The sequence below is a fragment of the Protopterus annectens genome, chromosome 8.part0, assembly GCF_019279795.1.
Source record: "Protopterus annectens isolate FY-2018-M chromosome 8.part0, PAN1.0, whole genome shotgun sequence".
NCBI classification, from domain to species: Eukaryota; Metazoa; Chordata; order Ceratodontiformes; family Protopteridae; genus Protopterus; species Protopterus annectens.
Window position 1 is genome coordinate 1,492,247,889 of NC_056741.1, and position 20,595 is coordinate 1,492,268,483.

The 20,595-nt window shown below is 38.4% G+C and overlaps 1 protein-coding gene across 1 annotated transcript in view; it reads right to left on the reverse strand.

The window, feature by feature from the left end:
- Positions 1–20,595, reverse strand: part of USP28 (ubiquitin specific peptidase 28) — a 732,083-nt gene that overhangs the window by 657,714 nt on the left and 53,774 nt on the right. The window lies entirely within an intron of this gene.

Consider the following 20,595-nt stretch of genomic DNA (forward strand, 5'->3'; position numbering starts at 1 on the left):
CCCTTAAACTGTTACTTGAAGAATCGAAACTTAAATGGCAGATTAGGTTGAATGCTTATGCCCACCCAGGCCTAAACGATAGTTGCTCTATTAGTAGTGTTTTAAAACTAAAGAGCCTTATAAGATAGGTTTTTTGGCTCCTAGTTAATTTTTTATCACCATTAGTATTAGTAAGTCAGGTAGTATTATTCTTCCATTGGAGTTTTATAACTGCACTTTTATACTTAAGCCCTATGATAAATAGTCCTTTTAGTTAGTATATACACACCTATCTTCTTAACACACATGGTTATGATTAGGTCATGTGAGAAATGAATAACTCTTGGTTTATGATCATTTTTATACATAGATTGGACATTTTATTTTCAATTGCCTATGATTATGTGTAATATTTACATGAGACAAAGACAACTGTTTTAACAGCATCAGGTACTGCTTAGTAAGTTAGTTTAAAATGCTATAAATTATTTATGCTGCTACAATTGTATATATCTTAATATAGGTATATTTATGCACTTTTTGAATTCATGTAGAGCTGTGTGGGGTATTTAGTTTTTTAAATAAGTTAATTTTACTATGTGGTTTTTAGAAAAATGTGCATTTCCTATTTAAGTTTCTTTTAATTGATTTCTTAATTAAGCATTTCAAGTTATGTGTCTAAATCAACATTGTTGATGACGTCAGTATAAGTATAAAATGACACTACCACTACATTTATTTTGTCTGATGAAGTCTGCTGTTTGAGCAGACGAAAAGCGCTTCACCTAAATAAATTTTCGTATCCTGTGGCATATTTGTTGTTTCTGTGGCGAAAGTTGTACCGCTATTTGGTCCCTGCTTCAAGTTTTCTAAGTTTGTGCTTCTCAAGGATTACTAATAATGAGGTCAAGACAGCCTCACAGGCTAAAGACGACTGCAAGGGCTTTTACAGCTAGGTCCATAACCTCAGAGGCAGCATACAGTAGTGTGTAAAACTGGGGTCAATGGTGGAACCATCAATGAGCAGAGCAACTTAGTGAATATGCTGACTGACAAATTCGGCTTCAACTTCACCCCACTTCCCCTGCCTCCCCCAAGACATACCTACTAGCATAACCCAACCAAACATTAACATAGCAAAGGTCCTGGTGGTGCTCACTAAAGCTGAAAACAACAAAGCATGAATGGGCCCAGAAAGTATCTTGGAATGACTCCAAAACAGCCTTACCCATTACCTTTCAGAACCACTTGAGTACTTGAGTCACTTTTAATATATAATCACAAAGCAGACTTTGTGCCATGAGAATGGAGGACTGCAACAGCTAAGGGTGGACCAAACAGACCCTGGAAATTGAAGAAAAAACAGTGAAGGCACAAGTGGCTGAACAAGTAGCAGAAACCCCTTTTATACATATATTATATATATATATATATATATATATACACACACACACACACACACACACACACACACACACACACACATACATACACACACATTATATATATATATATATACACATACATACACATATATATATATATATATATATATATATATATATATATATATATATATATACACACATACATATACACACACACAATATATATATATATATATATATATATACACACACACACATATATATATATATATATCATATATATATATATATATATATATATATATATATACACACACACACACACATATATATATATGTATATATACAGGTTCCTTGATTAGTACTAAGCTAACTGCCCTTGCAAGCCTTTTTAAGCCTAGCCAGTTATCCCCTGGGAGACTCAAACCCTGCACCTTGTGCTTGTAAGGCAAACACCTTAACCATTAGGTCACCCTCCCAACCCCTATATATAAATATATACACACACACACATATATATATATATATATATATATATATATATATATATATATATATATATATATATATACACACATATATACATACACACACACACACACATATATACAAACACACATTTATATACACCTACATATTATATATGCACACATTATATACAAGCACACAGTTTTCTTAAATCAAGCTGTCCTATTTTTCCTTAAAACAAAGCTGCCCCAATACAAGTTTTTTATAAATGTTAAAACTATCAAATTGGTCTAATCAACTGTTAATTCTACATTTTATCTGCACTACAAAGGCTGTATACGTTTTGCACTGATTCAGTCTCCAAAATTACATGAGGCATTCAGTGATACCAATGCGCTGTAATTTTATAGGCTCAATAAAAGAACAGTCCCTGTTACATCACCCAAAGGATATCTGCCAAGTTAATAACGCACAAACTAAATGACTAAGACAGCAGGGTTTTAAGTACTAGTCATTGAGAAACAAACTCTGAATAATCTGTACCCAGACATCACTGTTGTAGAGAACAAGGGTGACAGCAATATCTGTAAAGGTTTATTTACAGAAAGGTATGCCACTGATGCTTGGAATGCAGTCATTGGAAATTCTGATTAAGCCAAGCACAGAAGCCTCCACATTACAGAAATAGAAACCGTGTTTTCAGCTGCACAACTAAAACAAAGCTTTTAAACACTGAAGGTACAGATAAGCTCTGTATAACTCAATGTTCTATCCTGAGGTTTAAATAATTTCTTTACGAGTACAATGTTTGCTCTAAAGCACTAAGCCAGAAACACAGTAAAGATATAAAACTATAAAACTGCATATTGACACAGAAAACTTGTATCAATACTACAGAATACAGACACATTGGTGGTTCATTTGAAACAGTCTCTAGGTCTCCAAGTTCCACAACAGCAACCCAGTCACCACATCAGCAGTGCATCTAATCAAGCTGCATGTGAAAACCTTACTAAATCAGGAGTTCACCATTGAGTCCAGTGGTAACAGAGAATGAAAAAAGCTAGACATGTAAAGATAGCATAACATGGTTGGTGTGGTTTGATCACAAGGGCAAAGCCTGAGTAATTTAACAAAGCCAACCATGGGTAAATCTCACGTTACCAGAAACAGGAGGATTACTGCTACTATACAAGGATGTAATTGAAGAAAAAAATGCTTACCTTTTCTAAATAATGTTACTGCATAAATGCACTTTAATGTTCTTCCACTGCTCTTGTGTTGCAGGGGTAGCTAAACTCTGTACTACTGCACATGCATTCAGCATTCAAGTGCCAGCACTTCCCCAGTATATCATAGTTTTTCCCTTTAGCTTTAGGATAGTTCCTCATATTTTAACTCTGCTTTATTCATTTATTTTTTAAATGTATAATTGTGTGGTTGTGGACTAACTGTTTTCTACCCAGCCACCAACCTTTTAATAGCACGTATAACATACTGCTAAGTGGTTGGCAACTATGCCAAAAAATCTATGTCGTGGCCACACAGAACCTATTTGAGATACTGCATTATCATGGAATTTTATGCTAGAGAACTTTATAGACCTTGAGCTTTTGTGAAATTTAGATGTGGGGGTGTTTTTTTTTTTTTTAATTCTCCTGCAGTGAGCAGGTTTGTATTATTTTGATGTGGGGAAAAGCTGTTGAGAATCACACCTAGATCTACAATGCACAGCTAACTCTCAGAACATCTCGGCTACTGAGACTAAAAAAAAGCATGACTAATGGGCGAAATTACCTTGAATCTTTGGAAAAGTTCAGTGGATTTACTAGTCTCAAAAAATTACTAGAAATTATGGGACTCCAACACATACATGAAAGAACAGCTTGATAAACTCATCTATGAAGATGCACAAACGAGGATGACTATCTTAAGTCCACTTGAAAGTTTAAGTAACTTCTGGGCAGATGTTCTTTCTACACCCTTGCCATACCCTTCCTTACTCCATTCCCAGGTATCTCTGAACCCCTCTGACTTTACTCTATACCACTGTCTCATACAGTATATTTTAGGGTATATTTCAGGGTACTATCACCCCTCCTGCAGACGTTCTAGCACTTTTCTTCAATATGTCCTGAACCACATCATTCCAGACATTACCCATGATGTAAATATAGATGCAACTTGTTTACATATCGTAATCTTAACCATATTACAGTGGTTTAAGGTTTCCTACTAATGGTTTTAGGCTCCATTCTTTATGAAAATTATCAGTTAAATTCTGAAATAAGCACCACTCATCTAAAATGCCATGTTTAAACAAAGTAAAATACTGAATTAAACTGTTAAGGCATTTTAAAACAATTGCTACTCACATTGGATTATCAGATTACTAAACTGCCTGCAAACGATAGAAGGTATAAACATTAGTCAGCTTCTCTGAACTACAACTGTAAACATGACTACTTCAGCAGGAAGTGAGGTAGGGGAATCATTGCTGTGAATGTTTAAACGTAGTCCACTGCATTGGACAAAAGTTCTAAGTATTTTCTACAAATCTCAAACAAACCGTTGTAGTTTGCAGCTTCCCAAGAAGGGACAAGGCTTCTTAGTGTTATTTTATTTTTTTTTTATTTTTTGGGGGAACATTTCCCGTCTGGTGGATTAAACATCACACAACCAGGAGAAGCAGAAGGCAGTTTCATTTTATAATGATTTGCCATAAACCATGTAGCAAGTACTGCGTCTACTATTACAAATGCAATTTCCCCTCACCCAACCCTTAGACACAGCATTCCGTCCCAACAAACATGGCAAGCAGGGTCACAGCAAGCAGCTATTTTTAGGACAGGTTTCAAGAACCATCTGTCTTCATCATTCTTGTCACCCTGACTATCTGTGCTGAAGGGAGTACAGCGAGAGGAAAAAAATAAATAATAAGTGCTCCAGGCTTCCCAGCATTTGCCTCTACACATTGCACCCTGACCTATAATTTCCATATGCAGAATAGACCTCCACCCATCCTTTTTGCCTTACTTGTTACAAGCCAGCTTAACACTATGGGGTTTCCATAGCAAAAATGTAATGCTAGCAGTACATGTTCATAAAGTCAAACCGACCAAGAGAAGGACAAATTGTTGTACTACTTCAATTAACCAAGTTAAGGAAAACAGCCAACAGTTTAGGGGTAATGTTAGTAATTTCATTGTATAAACATTCCATACAGTGTCAAGACTTTACCAGATTCAAATCTGGGATTTTGGAGCAAGTTTTACCAAATGCCAGAGGAGGGTGGTGGGAGCTACTTTTAGAGTTGAGAACATTTCTGGATTATAAAACTAAATTCTAATACACCACCAGGTATCAATGAGTGTATACCTTTGGCTCCTGTGTTTACAAAAAAAAAAAAAAAAAAAAAAAAAAAGGAACACTTTATGTAACCTAGCATTTTTATGAGTTTCACAATTCACATATTTTTAACAAACGTTTAATGTTTTTAAGCAGTCAGTTTATGTAGTGGTGTGGACAACTTTGTTTACTGTAATTGTAACCCATCAATTATTCAATTTATTAATCAGAGTACAAATGGTATCCATTTAAGAGATGCTTATGGGTAGAATAATGGTATCCATTATAAAAGTGCTTATGGGTAGAATAATGGTTTCCATTATAAAAGTGCTTATGGGTAGAATAATGGTTTCCATTATAAAAGAAGTGCTTATGGGTAGAATAATTCAGTTCTGAAGAAGTCTCTATTTTTAATGAATGAGAGACAAAAGCGCTTAACTTTATATGTGGTTGGAATAGTGTGTTCATAAGAACCTTGGTCATTTATTTTGGGGAGGTATGGAGCTTATGGCGTGGATCCAGTAAATTGCTTGTCTGAGCTGGTTTTGGTCATATCTAGAACCTGTTTAGAAGAGCTAAAACGAACCCCCAAACAAGAGCTCTTGCATCTCAGTGACCCCAAACAAGAGCTCTTGCATCTCAGTGACCTCCAAAAGCTTTCCATTTCAGACTTCTCAACTTTTAGTTTCAAACTGAAAGCATTACAACCGTTTTAGGCTTGCCAAAAACTTTCCATTGCTATTGCACAAAAATTAAGTGCAGAGGTGTTAATTATTTACTGAACTTGGAGGCCACCTTCTCACCTCAGAACTTAAATCAGTAAGGACACACACACACCAGTCTTTCCAGAGTCAGCATCGGGGACACAACAAGGGCTCTTAGATCCCTCCATCCTAACAAACAAAACTGTGATCAGATAATGGTTCATACAGGGGTGAATAAGTATAGGTACTCTACACAGATGGGCATGGAAAAGGATACGGACTGAGTTTACTATTAAGGTGTTCCATGCAGGAAAACACTTGTCTTCAGTGGTAATTTGCCATCATCCAGCATAATGTCATTCTAAGGGATCGAGCAAATTTTAACTTCAGACAAGATGACTGGAAAGCCTACCCGTTTACCTCTCTTTATTGAGAATTGTGAAAGCCTTAGTAAAGACTTTGCTATACCTACATAGTGCTTTTACTAAAGGCAGAATTCATCTACTGTTTATTCCAACCCAATAAGCAGACACACACACAGGTCTACTTCATGCCAAGAGCCTTAACAAAAATGCTCAAACTTGAGGCCTTCCTGCAAATTAAAAAAAACACACTTGCTTGTTTTACAGTGACCTGGTTTCAAAAAGCAGTGAAAGCAACATCTGTTCCTGGGGTTCACGTGGTCAGATCAACTAGCATACAGGGCAGTATCAGTATTTGGCAAGGATAGCATCTCAAAGGTAGATTCCCCAGGACATAAATAATGTGAAGTCCTAGATGTCCAAATCACTCCACACAGAATTACCACTTTTATAGCTAGCTGCAGAACACGCTATAAACCTTTCTAAGCAAGGGTGCCATCTTAAAATTCTAGCACCTTTCTGCTGCGGGACTTCAAATATCCATAAATAAGCGATGTGAAACATGCTGCCAATGATCGGCAAGCCCAAAAACCTCCTTGGGATTATAAATTGACATTATAAATGTCAGCTCCTTTGTACAATAAGTTAACAGTCAGGGGCTCAAATATCTTGCGAGGACAATATCAATGGCATACGTCTAAACTTCTTACAGCAAGAGATCTGGACAAAGCCATAAATAATGGGGGAGGGGGACAAAGGCCCAAAAATAGGGACAAATTTTTAAATATTGCTCTTGCAAAGTTGCTAGAATAAGAGATTTTGCAACAGCATGAATTTTCTCTAAAGGGTATCAAGTCATTTTCTGACATCAGGGTTCAATGATTTACCAATGATTTTCTAGAAAACAACAACTTTGTGAAAAATGGACCAAAAATAAGAGGCAAAAATCTGGATATTCTGCAAAAAATCTGTACAGATGAGGTATGAAACGATATGTCCACTTCTTGCACATCTCCATATGTATCAACTTCCCCTTGTTGAGAGACAATAAATCAGTGACCTTTTCCTTTAAAACTGGTGGCACTTCACCTGCAAACATCTGTGTGGTTAAGGTCTGCTCAAAAGCAAATCTTTCTCCGTTACTTCATGAACTAAATAAATTCTACTCCAATCTTAATACAATGGGCTACACTGTTAAATAGCTGCCTATGCCTTTGACAGCTATTTCCTTTCAGATATTTATATCCATAATGGAGGTCCCTTAGCTACACTAAACAGTAGTGTTTTTATTTAATTATTTGCATTTGTTCACCAAGGGGGTCCAAAAAAAGCAGACATATTTTCAGAGTCCAAGGGAGAAAAGCTCCAGATTAAGATTACAGAATACAATTAGAAATAAAAGCGGACAATGAAATAGGGTAACAAAAGTAATAAAGCAGTGAGAAAAGTAATAAAGCAGTGAGGCAACACAGTTGTAAATAAGACTAAGGCTATCTACTGATTCTACTTTTAGGTTTATAAATATATACACATACTTGCATATATATTCTTGTGTTTATAATACATAGTATAGGGTGTTGACATTTGTACAGTTTATTTATTTACATTTGTGACCGGGAATGTCCGACTGGACGTAGGTCCATTTTCAGCAGAGGCCCGGGGAGAAAAGCTCCACAGTTAACATATACAGACAGTAGTTACATTGGATTTACACAGCGATTAATTTGATTAACATAGCAATTAATTACAAACATAGTTACAGATGAATAACGGTCAAGTTATTATATATTTTGATGTTTATACTGTTTTGTGCTGAAACATTTATGTGTAGTGTTTCAGACTTATGTTCCAGAAAACTGTTTCAGACTTGGGAGTGGTTTTCACTAATCCATGTGATGTCATGTAAGATTTCTTATTTAAAATAGTTTACTTCCTTAATTTCCTTGTATCCGATGAAGTTCATGCTTTTATTTTTGGAACAAAAGCACTTATACCTTCTTGTTTGTCTGAATAAAGAAAGCATCCTTGTACTGAATTGTATTTAACTGGACGTGCTGGCTTGATTTAAAGCACACATTGGAATATTTCAGGGCTCACTGGCTCTCATTGTCTGCATACTGCTTGTGTGACAACTTTCTTAGTGGTTTGTGCATTTTTTCGTCTTACTAGTATTTTGGATCGTCACAGCAGATGGAGGCGGAGCAACAAAACCCTGGACTGGATTCCAATCATGAAAATGAATCTACGCAAATTCGAAGCAGTTTGGGTGAGCTTACTGTTCTCATCCAACAGCTCAATCAACGGATGGAATGCCTTGAGCAATTTTCACTTTCGCAGATGTCACTTCACCCTTTTCCAAGTACATCTACACAATGTACATCTACTGAGGGCATCGAAAACCTGAATATTAACAGCATTTTGGCAGCACATCTGAGTTCCGGACCTTCATTAAACACAGGGGTCATTATGAATGCAAACAGAACTGCAACAAGCACTATCCCTAATAATGTGTTAACAACAAATATAATCTTTCTGAATGGCTTAAAAGTAATTCATGTTTTAATCAGAACCGGAGTACAGTGACAGAGTCTCTTAATGACCAGCTTTCCGATTTAGATTGTATTTTACTGAAAATTAAAAAATTACAGACAATGCATACCTTAGTGAGTGCATTAAGTTAAAAATAGTTCCCAAAGGCCTGCGTGTCTGGCATTTCCCGACTGGACTAGTTGCTAATTCTGGTTTCCACAATCAACCTTTGGCCTTTTTTGACAAATGGGGTCTAGAATACATGGAAATGGTGGTAAAACATAATGAAATTAGTATTGTTGAACTGAGTCAGAAGTAAAGACTTTGGATGAATTCATTACTAATGACCCTGGGTTCAGCACTAACAGGTTTGACTACAACAGGATTTTCAGTTCTTAATGAACAAATGACTTATCCAAAACAGAAAAATTAAAAAGGTCATCAGGGATGAGAGGGACTATGCCAACCATGTGGCTTACCCACCCCCACCTCCCTCACAAGAATGGCATCTAAAGAAACCCCCACATCAAACCAATGAAGTTGCAACTAACATGGACACTGAAATTGATTCAATGGATGAACATTTTTTAGGGGAAGAAAACTTTCCCCAATTATAACTGTCAGAATGCCTCATTAATCAGCAGGGGGGTGCAAACTTTCAGAACAATCATTTTCAAGCCCCTGCACAGAGAGGCAATGGCCGAGTGAACAGGGGAAACAACTATCGTCCATGGAGGGGGAGGAGACAAGAAACTGATATTTCATCACAGTCTATACCGGACATTGTTCGAGGGGAAAGTTCCCCCAACTTTACATATTGACCTCAACAGTACTGGAAACTTTAAAGTTTACAATTATACTGACATTTCCTTGAATGTAACTACTTGTGACCTCTTGGCAAAAGGTTTTATGTTTGTTCCTAGTCAATACTTAAACACTGTGAATACACTGGTTGATTTAAAACTTTGTGAGGAAACTGAATTTACAGGTTTTGTTTCAAGGGATAGAACAGGTACGTCCAACCACTCAAAGGTATCCAGTTCTTCCCATCCTCCCACCCATCCTATTTTAGCATCCTTTGAGAGAGTTTGTGAACTCGACATTAGAAATCTGGGTAACAGGTTTAGAAACAATAGTTTCAGTAGTAATTTAACTAAAGAAGAGAGATGAGCTTAATTGTTTAAAACTATATGGCATCAGAATAATGAAACCAGACAAAGGGGGTGGGGTTGTCATTATGAGAACGGATGACTATAACAACAAAATGAAATCTATCTTGGAGAGAGATACTTACTGTGAAAGTTCCTTAAATGAGTTAAATGGCACATACAACAGAATAAGGGGGTACATCAAGGACTAAATGATAGTGTAGTTCGTGGATTGAAATAAGACCATCTGACAATGGAATTTCCAATTACACCCACAAATTTTGGTTTGCTGAAACTCCATAAAACATACAACCACCACCCATGCATCCCACTGCTGATGCCTGGGGATCGCTGATGCCTGGGGATCAATCACACACCCCTTAGCCAAATTTCTGGATACTGAACTGAAGTTACTTTTCGATGAACTCCATTTATGTACTGATTCCTGGGACTTAAGGAAAATCAATAACACTTGTTTTAGGTCCGACTTTTTATTTATTAAAATTGATGTAGTAGATTTATATTCTGTCATCCCACATTCCATCGGGGAGGAATGGTTTTGCGATTTGTTTTCTAAGGGAATACCCCAGGACAAAATCAATACGTACGAACAGACTTTGGATATAGTGCTGAGAAGCAACTTTATGTTGTTCAACAATCAGTATTATTTACAAACACAAGGGGTTGCTGTGGGTTCAGCATGCGGGGGGGCTGTACGCCAATATAGTCATGTTGGAATGGGAAAAACGTACTTTGAAACAAGCAACATATTCCCAATTCTGTCACTTATATGAGGTATTTGGATGACATGTTTATTTTATGGGAAGCCCCTAGAGACCAAACTGTTGAATTCATTAACTATATTAACAACTCAACCTCCTTTTTGAGGTTCACATATAGTGTTAATGCAAGTGAATCTTGATGTTCTGTTAAAGAAAGATCTGGAACAGAGATTTGTGGCTGAAATTTTCAGAAAAGAAACCTATTCCAATAGTTTTCTGCATTTCAACAGCTGCCACCCATTCACCTCAGAAACGTGCAGTTAAGGGGCAATTTGTGCGTGCAGCACGAATGGTGACAACTTGGATTGGTTTCACCACAGAATGCCTCAACTTGAAGGAAATGTCCTTGAGAATAGGTTACCCCTCGGAATTTAACTGACAACACCATGAAGAAGGTTAGTGAGAAAAGACAATGTGGGTATTTTGCACCAATTTTGGGCACCCCTAATACTGACCATCCCAATTTGACTGGGTTGAACATAACTGAAACGGTCATGGACACTTGTGAATGACCAAACAATTGTCCATAACCAGGAAATATATACGGGGCACCATTCCTCTGGGTCTGAAGTAACTAATTACCACACAAGTTTTTCAACGGTCTTCTCAAATGACGCATACACTATTAAAGATATTGTGTGTAAGAAATAGAATTTGTTGAGTAGTAACAGAGAATTTAAAATCTTAGGAGAAAAACATGTGTGTTTTCAAGAAGGGCCCCAACTTGAACATTTTCGAACATAATAATGATGGAATCTATAGGAAGGGACCGATGATCAAGTGCAGGGCATGTAAATTTTGCCCTTTCATTTTGGAAGTCAGTGAATGTGAAATTAATAGAATGAAAATAAAAATACCTGAGAGGTGTAGTTGTTTAACTGAAAGAGTGGTCTACTGTGCTTTATGTTCCTTTTGCCCATGTTTTTATGTGGGGAAGACGGAACGTAAGCTTAAAAATAGATCAGCGAGCACCTTAGGAATACAAGGGATGCTAGTGAAGTGAATGCACTTGCTAGACACATTAGTGAGTACAACAATCACCAGTTCAAATTTGTAGTACTTGAAGTCCAAAAAAGACATAATAGGGGGGCAGCCTGGCCATATTTACTCGAAAAAGCCAAGCTGCTATGGAAACTACGACTTGATGCCACTCATTGGCTAGGCTTTAATGGCAGCCTTTCCATAGGCAGTCTGCTTAAATTGAGGGCTCTTGAGAGGTGAAACATTCCCTTTATATATGGATATAGTACAATTTTTTTTAATGGTCTTCATACTGGTTTTATGTACATGAAATGTATTCATTTGTTCCTAATGGATTTTTAACTGTATGCATATTTTACATATATATATATATATATATATATATATATATATATATATATATATATATATATACACACACATATATATATATATATATATATATATATATATATATATACACATACACATACATACACACACACACACACAGATAAACATATATATATATATATATATATATATATATACACACACATACATACACACACACACACATATATATATATATATATATATATACATATATATATATATATATATATATATATATATATATATATATATATATATATATATATATATATATCTATATCTACACACACATATATAGATTAGATATACATATAAATATATATAGATTAGACATATATATATATATATATATATATATATATATATATATATATATATATATAGATATATATACACACACACACACACACATATATATATATATACATATATATATATATATATATATATATATATATACACATACATACATACACATTTTTTTCAAAAGCATTTTTATATATACACATTTATTCTTGTGTTTATAATACATAGTTTAATTTAGGGTGTTGACATTTGCACCATCAATTTTTATATGTATTTTTATATATTTTGATATTTTTACTGTTTTGTGCTGAAACATTTAAGTGTAGTGTTTTAGACTTCTGTTCCAGAAGACTGTTTCAGACTTGGGAGTGGTGTTCACTAATCCAGGAAGTTAGGTCATACAAGATTTCCTATTTAAAACAGTTTACTTCCTAAATTTCCTTGTACCTGATGAAGTTCCTGCTTTTTATTTTTGGAACGAAAGCGCTTATACCTTCTTGTTTGTCTGAATAAAGAAAGCATCCCTGTACTGAACTGGACATGTTGGCTTGATTTAAAGCAAACAGAATATTTCAGGGCTCACTGGCTCTCATTGTCTGAATACTGCTTGTGCAACGATTTTCTTGGTGGTTTGTGCATTTTTCGTCTTACACATTTTTAAATATTGCTCTTACAAAGCTGATAGAATAAGAGATTTTGCAACAGCAACAGCATAAATTTTCTAAAGGGTATCAAGTGTGAAACTCAAATGTCTGTCATTTTCTGACATCAGGGTTCAACGATTTGCCAATGATTTTCTAGAAAACAAAAACTTTGTGAAAAATGGACCAAAAACACGAGGCAAATATCTGATCATTCTGCAAAAAAATGTGTACAGCTGAGAGGTATGAAACGATATTGTCCACTTCTTGCACATCTCCATATGTATCATCTTCCCCTTGTTAAAAGGGACAATAAATCAATGACCTTTTCTTTTAAAACTGGTGGCACTTCACCTGCAAACATGTATGGTTAGGGTCTGCTCAAAAGCAAATATTTTTCAGTTACTTCATGAACTAAATTCTACTCCAATCCTAATACAATGGGCTACACTGTTAAATAGCTGCCTATGCCTTTGACAGCTATTTCCTTTCAAATATTTGTATCCATAATGGAGGTCCCTATCTGCACCAAATACTAGTGTTTTTAAATTTAATTATTTGCATTTGTTCACCAAGGTGGTCCAAAAAAATCAGACATATTTTCAGAGTCCAAGGGAGAAAAGCTCCAGATTAAGATTACTGAATACAATTAGAAATAAAATATTTTGTATTTGTTTACTGGGATGGTCCACTGGGGCAAAAAGTGTCCATTTTCAGTGAAGGCCTGGGGAGAAAAGCTCCACAGTGATTTATACAAACACCACAACTAGCAAATACAACAAGAGCTGACAATGAAATAGGTTTTTAACAAAGTAATAAGGCACTACAGTATGCTGCGGTGGTGGTGCTGCAGTAGCGTTGTCGCCTCACAGTTAGACGTTGCCCGTTCGATTCTCAGTTAGAGCGTCTTCTTTGTGGCGACATGCGTGAATGGGCATTCCTTCGGTGAAGGTTGTGCGTTAGGCCCGGCAAGCCAGCACGTAAAAATCTACTGCCAATCATTAACGGACAGGAGTTCCGCTGTGGCGACCCCTAACCGGGAAAAGCCGAAAGACACAAACAATAAGGTACTGCAGTCAGACTACCCAATGATGATTCTATTAGTATGTGTAAGTGCAGCAAAGTATTAATAGGAGATAGGTAGGTTGAAGGAGGTAGGATGGAGAAAGAGAAAGGTAGAGGTGGTAGTAGGAGAGAGAAAAAAAGTCAAGTTATAGTGTGAGGCACTAGCACATGAGCATAGCCACTGTAAGGACAGACGTTTTAAGAATTTTTTGAAGAGAGATGTGCTGCTAGTGGGAGAGAGTTCCATAATTTAGCAGTGGAGAACGAGTGGAGCATCTGGCCAGCGGAGATGCTAGGTTTGCTAATCTGCAAAGACATTTGATTATCGGAGGGGGGGGGGTCTGTTGGGGTGATGGGGTTTAAATAGAGTGGAAAGGGCAGGGCAGCTGACAGGGTTGAATATTAGTTTATGGGCCACTGTTAGTTGTATATATGTGAGATGATGGGGAAGTTCTAGACAGTTTAATATACTACGAGAGGCACAGTGGTGGGATGAATTTGAAATATATGAGTTACATTGATAATTGTAATACTAAAATATTAAGAGATCTGAGCAATACTGCAACAAAAGGTTAAAGGATTACATAATACTACGAAAATAGAAGTTATGTTCTTACCATAACGTTCCATGTTAGTTGTCTTCTTCTCGCCTTCTTCTTGCTGGATGGGTTGATTGCGACCTCGGCTCCGACTCGCCACTCTAAAAGCTCGACAGTTGGTTCCACCGGCTCGAGGCTCCCCTTATATCCCACAATGCTAGGCGAGAGTTACCTCAGATCTCGCTTGTAAGCTAACCCCAGCTTATAATAGTAACAGAATAACTGTAAACAGAGTCCACCTCTAACAACAGGAAGAAAGAAGGGTGACCTACATCCTGAACCAGGAAATATGCATAACAGCATATGCCTAAGAAAGAGGTGGTAGAAAGAGAGGTCACAATCACAACTCCACTAGGTCAGTCCAGGCCAGGGGAAGGAGGGTGGGGCCTTAAGAAGAAGGCGAGAAGAAGACAACTAACATGGAACGTTATGGTAAGAACATAACTTCTATATGTTAAGTTGTCTATCTCGCTCATTCTTGCTGGATGGGACCGCGTCCCTAGCACCTTGTCCCGGGTGGCCTAACGGAACAGACTCCTGAGAACAGTGGAACCAAAGTTAGCTCTATGCCTAGAAGCTAAGTCCAACTTATAATGAGAAATGAAAGTGTGAGGAGTAGCCCAAGTAGCAGCTGCACAAATGGTGTCAATAGGCAGTCTGTCTTGGAAGGCTAAAGAAGTAGCCAAAGCTCTGGTGGAATGGGCCTTAGGTTTATTAGGCAGTTTTTGGTGTCTAATTTCATATACAAGGGAAATCAAAGATGTTAGCCATCTGGATAATGATACCTTTGAAACTGCAAGTCCCTTTCTGCTTTCCGCATAGGAGACAAACAGCTGATCAGATTTTCTGAATTGTTTTGTTCTATCCAAGTAGTACCTCAATTGACGATGAACATCCAGGCAGTGTAATTTTTGTTCAGACCTACTGGAATATTCTGGAAAAAAGACAGGGAGGTCAATGCTTTGATTTAGATTTGACGTCGAGGCCACCTTAGGCAAAAAGGACGGGTTAGTTCGTAAGGATACTCTGTCCTTATGAAACAATAGATAAGGAGGTCGACAGCTGAGTGCTTGAAGCTCTGAAACTCTTCTAGCTGAAGTAATAGCTACCAGAAAAAGAGTCTTCCATGATAGCAATTTTAAAGAACAGGAGACTGCAGGTTCGAAAGGGGGAAGAATCAAAGAAGCAAGTACTAAATTTAGGTCCCAAGGAGAAGGAGGATTTCTTATAGGAGGTCTGAGAAGAAAAACTCCTTTCATTAAGGCAGATTCAGAAATACCCACATGAAAGTTAGAAATAGCTGCCAATTGAACTTTAAGAGTAGAGGGAGATGAACCTGCATGGAAGAGTTCAGCTAGAAATTCAAGGACTAATTGGATGGAAGCAGTGAAAGGATCTATGTCCTTTCCTTGAGCCCAATATGTGAAGCGTTTCCACTTACTCAAATAAATCTTCCGAGTGGAAGATTTATGGGAAGCTATCAAAATATCTCGAACGGAGTGAGATAATTGAGGAAGCCTGGCTAAGGTTGGAACTGGAGGAACCAAGCAGTGAGGTTCAGAGAGGGAGGGAGCGATGAAACTGACCCGACTGATGGATCAAAAGATCTGGAACTAGGTCCAGATTCCACGGTCGCTCAAAAGAAATCGATGTAGAAAGGGAACCACACCTGTTGAGGCCAGTAAGGAGCAATGAGGATCAATGAGGCCTTCTGAGCGATAGCTTTCTGTATCACTTGAGAGATTAGTGGGAAGGAGGAAATGCATACAGAAGTCCCGGGGCCAAATTTGGACTAGAGCGTCTCTGCTGGGTTGGCCTGGTAAAGGGAATAGAGTGAAATATTCTCTGCACTTGCTGTTTTGGGGAGTAGCAAAGATCGCAGCAAGGCTGACCCCACTTGAGGAAAATTTCTCTCACAACAGAGTCTTTCAGAGACCACTCGTGAGGCATGAGGATAGCTCTGCTCAACTTGTCCGCAATTTGATTGGACTTCCGGGATGTGCGTTGCTATCAGAAACCGCTGACATCAAGTCGCCCATTCCCAGACTCTGAGTGCTTCTCGACACAGGGGTATGACCTGGTTCCGCCTTGTTTGTTGATGTACCACACTACAGACATATTGTCTGTCTGGATTGTCGTTCCCAAGGGAAGAGAGTCTTGAAGGGCTTGCAACGCTAAAAGCACTGCTCTCATCTCCAGAACATTTATGTGCAAGTGGCATTCGTTTGGTTGCCATGTGCCCTGGACCGTCCTGCCCTGAAAATGCCCCCACCCGATCAGGGAGGCATCCGTTGTTAGAGTAGCAACCGGAGGGGGTGGAACAAATGGTCTTCCCAACAAGAGCTGAGGGGAAGACATCCACCACATGAGATGATTTTGCACTTGCGTGATCATAATGGTGTGAGACATTGGAAGTTGCTGGTATGACCATTGAGTAAAGAGCATCCATTGAAGGATCCATGTGGAATCTGGCTAATGGAAGCAGAGGTATGGCCGCCATAATTCCCAACACTTTCAGAACTAACCTGGCTTTGATTCTGTTGTTGTTGAAAAGGTGAGACCAGTTTGTGAATGTCTGTTATTCTCTGATGTTAGTCTCGCAGACATGTCTACTGTGTCTAGATTTGCGCCTATGAAAGTAATAGCGACAAGGCGACAAAACAGACTTTTCGCAATTTATTGAAATGCCTAACTTTTGACAAATGCGAAAAGTGTAATCCCTGGCCATCAGAAGGAGATGCTTGGTGGAAGCTGTGAGGAGCCAGTCGTCCAAATATGGAAACACCTGGAATCCTTGTCGTCTCAGGTGAGAAGCTACCACTGCCATGCATTTGGTAAACACCGGGGCAGTGGTGAGACCAAAGGGCAGGGCCCTGAACTGAAAATGACTGGTTCCCAGCCTGAAGCGGAGGAATCTTCTGGAGCGTCTGTTCATTTTATGTGATAGTACGCATCCTGAAGGTCTATAGAGCACATCCAGTTTCCTTTGCCCAAAAGGGAAGGATGGATTGCAGCGTGACCATCCGAAATCTTGTTTTCTTGACTGATCTGTTCAAGATACTGAGATCCAAAATTGGTCTCCAGTCCCCTGTTTTCTTTGGAACTAAAAAGAACCTTGAGTAGATTCCGGGTCCTTGCTGGTCTGCTGGAACTGGCTGAATTGCTCTTTTGCAAGCAGTTTTGAAATCTCCAAAACCGCTAGATCCCTTTGAGCGGGTGGAACATCTGGAAGGGATTTTTTTGATTGGTTTGGAATGCGAAGAAAGGGGATAGAACAGCCTTCAGAAATGATGGACTGTACCCATTTGTCTTGAGTCAGGGATAGCCAGGCTTCTGGGTACAGTGACAATCTTCCCCGACTGCCTCCGGAAGGTGGGCAGTCGGGCAACACCTCAGGGATGCTGAAAGGGCTTGTCAGAGAAGGCTGCTCGATTGCCCTGTTTCTGCGGACCTCCCTGCCCCTAGGGCGACGTCTACCATTGTTATTCCGCCTCTGCCTCTGGCGGGAAAGCGACTCTGTCGTCAGGCGAAGTCCCTTGAGATTGTTTACGGAACCACATCTTTCCACCTCTCTGGCCTTTGGGGTAAGGCCTAGAAGGAGTAGAAAAACGGACTCCGACGGCATAAAGGGTCTTGCCATCAATTTCGCACCTAGTCAAGGTTTCTTTCACTTGAGAACCAAAGAGAAATGATCCATGAAACCGTGAGTTAGTGAAAGACGTCTTGAAAGGGTCCATAAAATTGCATAGCCGCATCCAGGCATGCCTACGTAAGGCCACACCTGTCCCTGCGGCTCTACTCGCTCCATCAGCCGCGTAAGAAAGAAGGCGCATGGAGGAGTTGGTTATGGAGTTAAGGGTAGCCAGCTGCGTGTTCATCTTATCTTGAAAACCCGCAGCTGTAGGGTCCTTTAACATTTCACTCGCTTCCTTGATCAAGTCCCTTTGAAGACGAGTAAAATGGCATAGGTAATTCAGCGAACGCATGGTAAATGTCGCTGACGGGAACATCCGCTTCCCGTACCTGTCCATGGACCTCTAAACTAAGGGAAATAAGTCAAAATATTAAAATTAAAGGGGTTTTAATAGACTAACTTCACAAGAAAAGTCACTTACCAAGAACCGGTAGAAAACCAACACCTCGATAGCTGTAGCGGCAAACGAGATCTGAGGTAACTCTCGCCTAGCATTGTGGGATATAAGGGGAGCCTCGAGCCGGTGGAACCAACTCGAGCTTTTAGAGTGGCGAGTCGGGCGAGGGTGGCTCGAACCCATCCAGCATGAATGAAGGCGAGATAGACAACTTAACATATTTGGTTTAAACGATAAAAATAGCATACCATACATACAACATGCAGGATAAACTGGCAGTTTAGCTATGCCAATAAGTAGGCAGTTTAGCCATGTCAATAAGTAGACAGAAGACTGATAAAAGACCATGGAGACTGACAAATGTAGAGTAAAAGAAAGAGAAGGACAGAGGTAAAAAAGGGGGTTTGCATGATACTGTAGCACAACAGACTGCTACACTGGCTAAATAAGATGGAGCAAAACAGTCAAGTACTCAAGATCTGCAATAGAAAATCCAGGAGAAAGCAAAGGGAATATTCTGTTGAAACTGGGTAAATTAGCTTCTTTATAGATGGAATGGAGTTCTAAATTTTAGCTACATAAATTGAGTACAGGGAGTCTCTGAATTGATTTTTTTAAAAAGGGGTTAATATTAGGTTTAGGTATTAAGATCTTAGTTACCCAGCTGAAGCATATTGACACAAGTTGAAAAGAGCAGGATATCTACACAGTTTGAAGAACGTATAGTGTGCCTCTTTTAGATGAGAGAGTGTTAGGTTTTGTCCGGAAGTGTACTGGCAAACTTAGAAACCTTCTTTCTAAGTTGTTAGTCACGCATTTTTCCTATTATTAGTATGTTTGTGCTGCCTGTAGCTATGCAGGTGATGTTAGGACATTGTCATCTGTTTTCTGTCAAGTTCAAGAGATCATTGCTGACCAGCTGAAATTTGACCATGTTAGCAATGAACCCTGAGAAGTTTTGTTTGTTCCAACAGACCCAGTGCCATTATTATTATTAGAGGTAATTGTAATGTAGAATAACTAAAAGCAGTATGTTTTTTTTTTTACATTTAGCAAATTCAGACTCCAGGCATTCCACATGCTGATTAAAGGATGACAGCACTTTTAATTAAAATACAAACATATTCTGATGGAGTCAGTCAGCATACTGAATGATGGCAGTGTTATTGACAGGTTGCTGATGTCTAAATTAAAAAAAACAACCCCAAAAGGTGGGAAACTCAAAAGCATTTAATGCTTACAAAAAAGGCTGCATACTAGCTAACTTAATAGCACACAATCTAACAAAAAATATTATGGAAATGGACGTGCTATACCAAATATGAACTTAAAAGTAGACTCAGAAACCAAAAATGACAAAATATCTGAGTCAAGAACTACCACCCAACAATAACACTGCCCAGACACTTCACACACACAAAAAAACAAGTTATGTACTTACCATAAGAATAGATCCAAGTTATATGATTTTTGTCTAGTTCACATATGGGTTGTCGATCAGACCAGATCCAACCTCAGCACAGATTCTGAAGCTCTTTGGTTCAAGACTCTGACTCCTCTCCTACCCATAATTCCCTGATCTCTGCCTCAAATCGAGTTTGCCCCAATTAAGATATGAATACTATCTATACATACACATGTATATTAAACATATAAACTCTGCTCAGGACTAAATCCAGAATACAGTTAAAAATGGTAGGACTGGGAGAGAGGCAGTAAGGACTACTCACAGACAGGGCATGCCAGAGGCAACTCAGTCACCAGAAGCCCATTTGTGCCAATCTGGAAGGGGAAAGGTTGGGGGGGGGGGGGGGGGGTTGAACCAGATT